Source organism: Lichenostomus cassidix, chromosome 5, assembly GCF_008360975.1.
Source record: "Lichenostomus cassidix isolate B80296 chromosome 5, HeHo_3.0, whole genome shotgun sequence".
Taxonomy (NCBI): Eukaryota; Metazoa; Chordata; class Aves; order Passeriformes; family Meliphagidae; genus Lichenostomus; species Lichenostomus cassidix.
In genome coordinates, this window is record NC_139486.1 from 7,868,215 (window position 1) to 7,879,969 (window position 11,755).

Sequence of the window (11,755 nt, forward strand, 5' to 3'; positions counted from 1 at the left end):
CTATGAGTTTGCAGAGTGTTTCACAGCATCATTCCATTTCATCTGTAGTGTTGTATTTCTATGACATGTTGAAATTGTTATTGATGTTCATATTTCCGCCTTGAATTAATATTAACCAGTCAATGTAAATACTTTTTTAATATCTTAAAATTGCCATAGACATTTCTGTATATTATGTTTTATTCTTATATATTCTGACACTTTTTGAAAGAACCATTATGCCAAAATTATATATCCTCAATGTATTATATTTATTACATATTTCATTTTTAAATTATTTAATGACTCCTCTGGTATCTATCTGTGAGATGGTTTTGTCAAAACTACTCAAAAGTAGTTCACATAATGCTAAATTGGAGGTTGTTTCTTCGAAAAACATGAAATTGTGTTGTGGTGCTAATTAAGGAATTGTGGATTTCTATTTTCATAAGCATCCCAGAGATCAAAATCTCCAAGGTATCAAGGAGAGACCTGCAAAGTGCTGGATATCTGTAACTTTGCTGAATATCTATAACTTTCAGTTGCTAAAGGATTCCACAGCAGCAGAACACAGCTCAGCCCCTGCCAGCCAGAGCTCTGGCAACTCATCTCTGAAGCTGCACATGCAAACTGCCCCAGCCTCAGGATTTTCATAGTCTGAATGCAAATGCTGATGAATAATAGCAGTGAATTTAGAAGAAACCATAGACACAGGCTTCTGAACTGATTGGAATGGATACAAGTTAGATATTGACCTCTACAAATTTAAACCTCTCTGATGTTTTTCCTCTGATAAAAAGTGAGTGTTGAGGGAGGGGATTGTCCTGCTCTGCTCTGCACTGGTGCAGCCTCACCTCAAGTCCTGTGTGCAGTTTTAGGAGCCACAATATAAGAAAGACATTAAGCTACTAGAGAACAGCCAAAGAAGGGCCATGAGGATGGTGAAGGCCCTGGAGGGGAAGCTGTGAGGAGTGTCTGAGGTCACTTGGTCTGTTCAGCCTGGAGGAGACTGAGGGGACACCTCATGATGGTTTACAGCTTCCTCATGGTGGGAATCAAAGGGGCAGGCACTGGTCTCTTCTCTCTGGTGACAGTGACAGGGAACATCCTGAAGCTGAGTCAGAGGAGACTTATTTTAGACATTAGAAGAAGGTTCTTCACCCAGAAAGTGGTTGGGCACTGGAACAGGTCCCCAGGGCAGTGGTCACAGCACCAAGCCTGACAGAGTTGAAGAAGCATTTAGACAATGCTGTCAGGCCCATGATGTGATTCTTGGACTGTCCTATGCAGGGTCAGGAGTCGGACTTGATGATCCTCGTAGGTCCCTTCCAACTCAGGATGTTCTATGATTCTATGAACCAACATTATAACCCAGTGCCATAGATGCAGGGGACAGGGATTATCAGGGTTTGATGCAACAGTTGCAATTCTTTTACATTGCTGAAGTTGCATGCTGTTTTAAATTACTATATCATTATGCACCTTAGTGAAAATCCTTAGAGTTTCTTCATTCAGACACACTCTGAACCAAAAGCTTCAGAAGTGACAAAGACTTGTGCTGCTTGATCTAACTTGGAAATTTACCTAGATAATCTCCAGAGGTGGTTTCCAAGCTAAAATACTCTGTGATAGATTACTGAAGGAGTTAGGGACCTTGTACTAAGCAATGTACCACATGGGAAAACTGCAAATTCTGACTTCTTTGGATAAAAAGAAGAGCAGCTTTATGGCTGAGTGAGGGCATCAAGAAACATTCCATGTTGTTAAAATATCCCATCAGATAAAGTGACTGTTTCTTATCTGATAATTCAAGCATGCAATCTATTTTGTCAGACAGTATCTGACTGTGCCACCCAGGCAAAGGAAAGGTCTCAGCACTGGAACTGTGAGAGATACACAGCAAAGGGCACTTCTCAGTTCAGAGCAGATCAGAGGGGTGGATTGATCATGTGGGTCTTTCCATCCTTTCCTCCTGCAGAGACACCACCAGTGAGTCCACAGGGACTGCTTCGTGCTCTGAAGAAGGGTTCACCTGCTACATCACATCTGCAGTTCTCAACACAGCCATTTGGCTCCTGAATTCCCCAACTCAGCTCAAGCTGTAAGATGAGATAGAGAGAATACAGAACCTAATGTAGGCTGTGCCTTCAATTTGGTCTTTAGATGGCCAGGTCTCCACATATATGGCTCAGAGCAGGTAAGCTGCTCACTAGTGTAAGAGGATGGGATTAGAAAATTTCACTCTCTTTTGTGTTCAGCATTTACTCAGGTATAACTTCCATAACTTGATTTAGCGAAGAGTGGGCTACTGAATAAATAAAACATTATTTTATTTTTACATGTGCCTCAGACATTCATAATGTACCTGAGAGATAAGTTCATTGGTGATTATTTTAAGTATGACTGTAAAGCATGAAGTAAGTAATTTCTGGCTATGAACTAGAGGTGGCCAAACTAGTTTTTGCAGACAGTATATGTGATTTGTTTGCTTATTCATCGATCTTAAATTATATCTGAAGACTTTTTTTTTAAGTAAATGTTTAGGGTAACTCACTTATAAAACTCTATTCCTGACTAAGAAATGCTTTCATGTTCTGTATTAAATTTGCCTCAAGAGGATTGCTACAATTTTGCTACAAAGCAGGCAAATCCCCATAGGAATGAACTCAGACTCTGCGTGACAAGTTTCTTCTGCAACTGGTGACACTGTAGCTGGCCTCAGTCCCTGCTGTCATGTACAAGCTAATGTCGAATTTCTGCTGGGTAGTGAGCGATGAAATCTAACTCAGAACCACACTTTCAAAAACATCCACAACCAAATGGCTTTTCTTAGTGAGGATATTGTCATCTCCAGCTCACACTGTCAGACAGGTCTTTTGGGAAACTTCCTTTATACAGTTGAAATGATGGCAAAGTTCCCCGACAGTTTGAGATGTCCATCTGATTTTCAAACCAGCACAAACTAACAGTAGCAAATAAGGGTGGGGGGATTGCATAGAGAGATGCAATATTTTTTTAACCTCTTTGGCATGCTGGGAAGCATACATGTGTCAGCATCCCCAAAGTTGGATCTGCCAGCATATCTTCTGCAACCAGCATCTAGAGGATGTGATACCTACCAGTCCTCTCCATCTCTTCCAGTGCCTGCTGGGGTGGTTTGCATGGCACTGCACTCCCTCTTTCCCTGCAAAATGAACCTTTGCACAGGAGAGGATGCTTCTGGTTGCAGCAGGGATGCAGCATGGCCTCATGAGTCAATACTCAAGTGACAAGAATGTGAAGCATAAAAAGAGAAATCTGTTATCCCAAATTGGACTAATACTCTGGTAGTGAATGTGAGTAGCTGCCATCTTGAGCTGTTGGTAAGAAAGGGTAGGACTCTGAACTCATCACGTCTCATCTATAATTCAGGTCACTGATAACTTCTAGGACTTTACTCTCTTACTCCAACTTGTAAGAAATGCTCAGAGGTAAGGAAGCAAAAACCAGCCTTTCAGCCAGACAGCAAGTCTGCTGAGGAGAGATGATAAGCTATGTGGTAAGAATTTTACAAAACATCACATGAAAATTGTCTACAAGAGCAACCTCTCAGTGCACCATGAAATGATCCATCCTGTTTGGTAGTCTCAGTTGGTGACAGGGCCTGTACATTTCAGCCCATGATCACAGAGCATCCCCTCTATGTTCAAAGGTCTGTCTTGAAATATTTTCTTGAGGGCAATGAAGAATCAAAGAGAAGAGAGATGCTGTGGGAAACGGGTGCTGTATGATATACAAAGTCCTGGAAGGCCTTGTAAACCTTAAGTCGCAGATGTTCTGAACAAATATGCAAATATCCATGTTCAGAAAGCTACTTAGAAATGCAGCAGCCTGTATCACAGTTCCCCATCTGTAAAATGTGACACTTCTTCCCTTGAGCATTGTCTGGCTCCTCAGTTTAGAATACAAACCCTTGCAGGAGATACTAGAAAGCGTGAGCAGGTGTGTCTATGCATAATCAGAGCTTATTGCAATGGAGCAGTGAACTGCATGGAGGCAAATATGAGGTATGAAAGCACAAATCCTAATTAGTCAGCACTTTCAGGGTCAGATTCAAAGTACTTTATTTGCTTCTATTTATGCTGGGGCATCAGGAAAAAAAATATGCAGACTTTCATTTTGACTTTGTGTCTCCTTCTGGTAACAAGGGCATTAGACCCTTGGGGATTTGCAGTGATTTTCCTCACTGTGATATTCTGGTGTTTGAAGGTATTTGGTGATACTGATCTGCAGAGTTGACTTCCAGATTGGAAACACTTAGGGCCAAGCACTCACAAGGCTCAGGACATGTCTGGGTACAGGACTGAAGACAACAGTAACACTATTGCAGTGCTGTACACAGGAAGCCACCAGCAATAATCTCTAAAATCTTTAGTTATTGGAGACCCATCCATGTGGACTCTGCCTCTTGAGCTCTTCCATTCCTGGCACTAATTTCATGGCTTGGGAAGCACTTTCTGAGCACCAATTTTCTGGAATGAGTCTCTAACAGTGTGAGCCTGGTACACTTGAGACAACAGCACTATTACTTATCTGTTTGACTAACTGGTGGCAGGGGAGTATTGCTTTTCTTAAATATAGTCAAGAAGATGAGGCTCATACTACCCACTACAGGTAGTTTTTAACTCTTCTATGTTTGGCATTTATAGGTGATGAGGCAATGTGTTTGATACAGGACATTTGATAAGGTATTATAAAAAGATCCTGTAATTTTCCATTTAACTGCCTGCATGGTTTCGAACTGTCTCTAATTCTTTTGTTCAAATCCTTCCCAAAATAAGACTCTCCGTGGAATGGTGCACTTCACTGCATTGCTGGCAGGTACACCCAAAGGGAACAAATGCACAAGTCTCAAACTAAACTCAGGGCTGGATGGACTGATATGGAAAAGGGAAGAAAAATTCACATTAAACAGCAAGGCAACTCAGGAGCATGACCAGCTTCTTGCTGTCTTGACTTGTGGGAATGCCCCGTGGACAAAAGTCAGGAGATTCTAGACAGGCCAAGAACAAATCTGAAGTTTCTATCAGAAACAAGAAGAGGACAAATAGGGATCTTCCTCTGTACACAGTGGTGTGAAGCAGATACAGGCAGACTGTAGTGTCAGAAAGGTTTGATGGGAAACTAAAGGTCAGAGGCCAGTTCAGTTTACAAAAAAGCAGAATTCAAAGGTGTATGTGGTTTTATAACTCAGCACTGGGCTTTCCCTAATGAGAGGCTGAGTGGACCCTGCTTGCTTTGTTAAAGGATGAGTCATTCCCTTTTCTGACCAGAAATATTCCCCTCTCATGAGAGGGGAGAAGCTGGAAATTATATTATATATTACCCTTTTTGTCTTCCTAGCATTCAGTTTCAGATAGTACAATAAGTTCCTAGTCAAATTCCAAGACAAGAAATAACACTGTACAAGGAAAAAGCCTAGAAAATTTTTTTTTTTCCCTCTTCAGATACTGAAACCCATCACAAATAAATCAATGTGAGGTTAAACCAAAGTCATAAAAGCAGCCATCCTTCTCCTCCCTGAAGGCTGAAGAAAATTAAATGTGAATCTGAACTTTTTTTGCTGGACCATAGTTTCAGATCACAATGACTTCAAAGCCCCAGAATTTGGAGATTTTGGGGCATTTTTAATGTAGAAATGTACCTTGGGCATATTCTTCCACGATGTGAAGCAATATTAATGTATAACCCTGACTTTACCATCCTTCAGTATCACATCTAGTTGAATAGCATGAAGAAAAGCTGTTATGAAAGCAACATATCATTGAAATATTCAACACATCAGTCAAATATGGGCTGTGAGTCGACTGCCTCTATTCTAAACCATGCAGAAGTTTCATCTCAGAAATTACACAGAGAGGTTAATTTCTGCTTCCTATAGTTCCAGCTTTTGTTTAGGGTAAGTTTATTTGTGTTTTCCACTGTAATTCAAGCCCTGACCGATTTTAAGTCACAGAATGATGTTTTTCCCAGCAGTTTAAGGTAGTCACAAGAGGGCACCAGACTCTACCTTATTTCTCCTGCTGGGCATGGTGGACTTCACAGTGGAAGGAAAAAAAAAACACATTAGTACCTCTTATATCCCTAAGCTCACATCCTATAATCATAAGTTTGAAAGACTTTGTGCTGCTGTTAGGCAGAACAGTCTGTACAGAGGAGTATGTGTGTGCTAATTCTCACCATGCAAATAGGTGTTGAGCCAGATGAGGGATCACAGCGTATTTATCCAAATATGTCAGAAAGACACAACCTTTTTCAAAGGATGGCTACAAACAGGCTGAAAAACAAGAAGAAGGGAAAAAAAAGGAAAAAAAAAAAAAAAAACCGAAAACTGAAAACAAGCAGGAAAATCATGGGGAGAAAGAGACAATTCCCTGATATTAAAATAAAAAATGGAGGACAATGGAACTTGAGAGGATCTGTCCATGATTCCCTGGAGAGGATGTAAGTGGCAGGAGGCAGGCAGACCATCTAAGGCATTCAGCTGAGCCCCATGCAGTATCTAAACACCCAGCAAATTCTAAACAACTTTTTGATGAGGCCCACTTTCCTTCTCTGACTCAGCAAACTACTTTCCACATCATCCTGCACCACTTCTCACAGCAGCTCCAGTGACTTTATCCTAAGTCTGTGGGCACTTGGTGCTATTTGTAAATAATGCCAATTAAAGATTTATTATTCCATTAATACTAGATATGTTTAAATGATTGCTGGGAAACCACTGGCTACTGGCAGATCACCAGGAGACAGGAGTTAAGGTTTCTTTATTGCTACAAAAGTCAAAGCTGTCATTCCCATCAAGGTGCAGAACCAGAGCAGAGAACAAGACCAGGTCACAGGCTGTTATCTGTGTTCATAGTCATGCTTCTACTTGGGTTAACCCTTTAAACAGACAAGGCACACAGGGATTAGCAATTATTCTCTTAGGAAAAAAAAAATCACATTTTTAATATGCCATTTCACGCCTTAGTTTACCTACTTCTTATCATCACTTCTTGATACTCTTATTAAACAATTATTGCTTTGTTCCTACTATAATTTATATTTTTATAGACTATGTAATTTGGCTAAGCCGCCAGTGAATCAACATCAGCAATAATCTGTGGCTACAGTGCATTTTCCATTTAACCTATTGATTCACCAGACTCTCAAAAAAAATTTGGAAACAATCCAAATACTCCAACAAGCCATCACAGCCTTCTTCTACTCTTCAAGGCTCACAGAGGGTCATTTTAATTTGCAGACAAAGCATTCATTGCTATATTCAGCATATTTCTCTTACAGATGCTTAGTTTTATTCTCCTTGTTATTTATGATGGGTGTAAAGAAAATCGCACTTCTGGTTTGTGTGGCTAGCACAGTTTTTCCCATGGGAAGTTTTCTTGTGTTTTTGTAAATAAAGATAAAGTTTGGATGTTTTGGAACAGTGTCCCAGAACTTGGACAGTGCAGGCCTGGCCAATCAGGCCTGGGGGAAGGCTTCTGACTGACCAATCTGGGTGACTTTTGAGAACTCTATAAATGTGATGAAATCAAAATAATAAAGGTCATTCCTTCTTGCCACTGAGAACCGATGCATTCATTACTCTGCTAGCTGCTCAACAGCGACAGGTTTGGAAAATGTAAAACCACTAATGCTGTCAACAGCTTGTTACTGAAGTCTCAACCACCAGAATTATTATCACATATGAAACACGGTGTTCCCATTTTTCTACGCTTTCCCCTTAGATTTCATGGTGCAAATGCTTACCAACTTTAAGGCAAGCTTAAAAATGAACAACTGGACCATATATTCCTAAAAGTTTTGTTCATTTTGACTGTGCTTTTGAATTATAACTCTCCAGTTTGCCATGACTGCAGAAATTAGTTTCCCACTGGTATTGTAATTTTCAAGGATACGGTTTCTAGGAACAGCACGGTGCCTTCTGAAAGGCTGGTTTCAAGAGCAAAACACTGTAATATCAAAAGATGCAGAACAGCAAAGGTGCAAGCTCAAATCTGGCCTAAAAGATGTGAAAGCCACACTCTAATGTATGTTCAAGGATATATGAGAAAGGAATTATTCATTAACTTCTTCAGCTTGCAACCACTTCAGGCTATTTTGTTCTTCCAGTATCTGCTGTTTCAAAGGAAGGTAGAGCTGATGGGGGAGAAAAGATCTTCACATGCCCAGCACAAACACATTCATCAGAAACAGACTAGCACCTGAGATGAAAATATGGTACTTAGCTGGCTGCAAAGAAAGGAATACCTTGTGCACTGACAGGCTGCACATGGTTTTTCAGCCTGTGGGTGCTATTTAATAGTAGATGCTTTGTTGCTATAGCAACTGTCATAGCCTATGGTATTTATGCTTAGATACAGAACACATATTTTAAGCAGCACCAGATAACATGGCACTCAAGTGTCCAAAATGCATGTTTTAAAAAATCCCTATTAAGAAGCAGGTGCTCCTCTAGTTATGAAAAATCCTTTCTAAGGCAACACTTTCACAACAACAAAACAATCTTGTCCCTCACAAACATAAACCAGAACTATCATGATGAGCTACCTTAAAATAAAGCCCCAAACAACATTCAGCACTTTAATATCTATCTTTGCTGACTGCTGGTGCATCATCTGGAGACTTTTGCTGTTTACTCCAGTGCATGGTGCTTTGTCACTAGAGGTTCCTATTGTCATTAACTTGGAATCATCCCAGCTTTATTCCTCCCTGCTGATGTCCACTACAACACACTTCTCACCTGCCATGGAGAACACCTTCTCTGAATTGGCTGGCAACTCTAAATCTTGCTGAAAACACTTATTTTGTCACATCCTGCTGGTTGAAGAGCATAAACAAATACTGTAATGAGGGCACTCTTTCTTTCAGGACCTTTTCTTTATGAGGAAACTGATGATCACTGACTTCAACAGCTACCTGCCTGTGAAGGGTCTTTAATTCCAACAAAACCACTTTAGCCAGGCAGGCTAAGAGAGTTACTGGACTAGTTTAAGCCTATCTGCTTGCCTGTGTCCTGTTTCCACTCTATTTCCTGCAGTCAAAACATACTAATACCTCTTCTTAGCAATTTATTATTGGTTCCATAAAGCTACTAGCTGGCTTGGGTAAACACAGCAGTACTGCTTTTAGCTCACGGAGTATCTCAGTCTGTACAAGTTCTTACAAAGAACTCATTTCTTGGCTCATGTCACTCCTAATCCCCATGGCCTCCGAGTAGATCAGATACCCACAGCCATAAAACCTAAGGCCTGAGGCTGGTGGCCTGAGGCAGACAGATTTCTGCCTAAGAACGGAATGCTTTGCCATTGTGCTGACAGCCACACCCCCTCCCATCACCTGCCTACTACCACTGTTCAGTTTTTCAAACCCCCAGCTGAGCCAACACTGCCATATTCAGGCAAGTATTAGCTGGTGTGTGGATTAGCTGGGGTGATGAGTGCTCTGACTGTGCTGTTCTCATTTTGTAAGCCACTAACATTTGATGCCAGCATCATTATCATCCAATTTCAAGCTACAGTTAGCCTGCAAATGTTCACTTGCTTACCAGAAACATTTTGGGTTGCTTTACAGGCACCAGTTGCCCACTGTTCTTTGTCTAACACTTTCTACAGGTAGGAGCAACATCCAGGCTCAGAGCAGTGAAGGAGAAGCTCACCCTCACTGCAGGCTGAGCAGAACTTTCAGCCACCTTTGGTGATCCACACATCAACACAGTGCAACAATACAAAAACACTTTCTCTTACATTCAGTGCACTGTGACTGCAGACTGCACGCAATGAAGTTGTATCCTGAACCTGGCTTATGGGGCCCAGCTGAGCTGCTACTACAGGCTTACTTCTTAAGGAACAGCCACATTTAATTACTCCTTAACTTTTTTTCCATCTGCCTCTGGATTTTTTAGGCGAGCTCTGCTGCAGGAATGTGCTTGTCTGCAGAAGCACTCAGGACTGATTCATAATGCTATCTGAGAGGTAATCAGAATTTGCCAGGTTGGGTTTAAAGGAAACGGTATACTAGGAGTGGGCCTCCTGCCCTACTCTAGAGCCAAATTAAAAGACAAACTTATCTTAAATGCTTTAATCAAACAGTAATTACGAGAGAAACAATACAGACTCAGAACAAGTCCACGTTGTCTTTAGCAGGCAGAGGCAAGCAAGCTCTGTCCCCGTTCTGAACTAGTGGGATCACAGCCAAAAACTCTTCCAAACCACAGGCAGTTGTGCTGGAAAAGCACAGAGCTTGAGCTAACACACCTTGTCTCTCAAAAAGACTCGCTAGCCAGAGCACAGCACTGCAGTGGCGACAGCTCACAGCTTCCAGTTCAGGGGCTGAGTCATGTCTGGTTTTGTTGGTGTTTTTTTTCCTTTATTTTTGTCTTTTAAAAGGGCAGCTTCAGCCCTGCTCCTGGACACTGAGTTTCTGTTAATTTCTGCGGTTTTATAAACATTATCCAGCTCTAAACAGCCTTCCCGTCACAGCCAATGTGTGAAAGTCTGGCCAGCTCAGCAGGAGCTGAGCAGCTTTGAGAAAGGAGCAGCAAAGCTCCCGAGGCATCAAGCACAGCCCAGCACAGGCTTGCTCCAGAAGGGAAGGAAGGGGGCTGGGCGGGAGGGAGAGAGCAGTGGCTGCTTTCCAGCTCCCATGGCACGCAGGTCACACCAGCCCGTACCAGCCACCGCCGGAGGAAGAGGCAGGCAGGGCTCCCGGCAGAGCAGGCTGACCGTGCGACGGGGAGAGCCGGAGCTGGCTGCCGCCACAGCTCCCGCAGCCGCGGATGCTCCGCTCGGGGAGGCACGGCTGCAGCACACGCACATCTCAGGGACTGAAGCCAAGCCCGTCCTTCCACCGAGCACAAGGCAACTGCTGCCCAGCCAAGGGAAGGGGTTAGGGCAGTAGCTCCCCTCGACCCGGCCCTCCTGCTCCTGTTCCGGGGCTGCAGCTCGAATAACTCCCTCCGTGTGCTGAGGGTGGATCTGCACTTCGGACCTGCTTGGAAAGGTCGAGGCAATACCTGCTCCTGTTAAACCAGTGCTGTGCCTCCTGTTTCAGACAAAGAGAGCATCCCATTAATATTTTATACAAGCTGCCAGTGCTTTTAAATGCCTTCAGAACTTCCACTCGCTCTGGAGATCTTGCTGCATGTCGGTGGCGACCTGGCTTCCCAGGGGAGACCTGCTGAGCTGATTTGCACCATTTTCCCTGTCACCCATGTTATTCATTTCCTCAGCAGGCAGACTGCTCTGCAGTGTCTTACTGGGTGCGATGCCTCCCCATTGTCTAGAAGCTTTGGGTACATACTCTGAATTACCTTTTGATTTAAAGCTCTCCTGACAATCCTGGCCAATAATTCCCTCACCTTTTTCTTTTTCTTTGTATGTAGTTACTTTCTTCATTTCCATTTCCCCTGTCAGGTTGTTTTGCAGACATCTCTTTCCAGCTCTCTAGATAATACTTCAGGCTGTATTGTTTTGCAAAGGTCTGTGTATATTTTTCCATTTTGACTTTTCAAGTTTTGTTTCTCATATGTGAGATGTGAGAGTTGTTTTCTGCTGAGAATAATCAACTTATGAGACATCATTGGTTTCTCAGATTTTCCAAGAATATGGAGAATCTTTCACAATTTTTCTTTCACTGGTTTAGCCAGAAACATAGATTATGTAGTTCTTAAGCCATAAAACATCCTCCAGTTTCACTGGAGAGCTTATGGGGGGGGGGGAAACACAAACAAAACTGT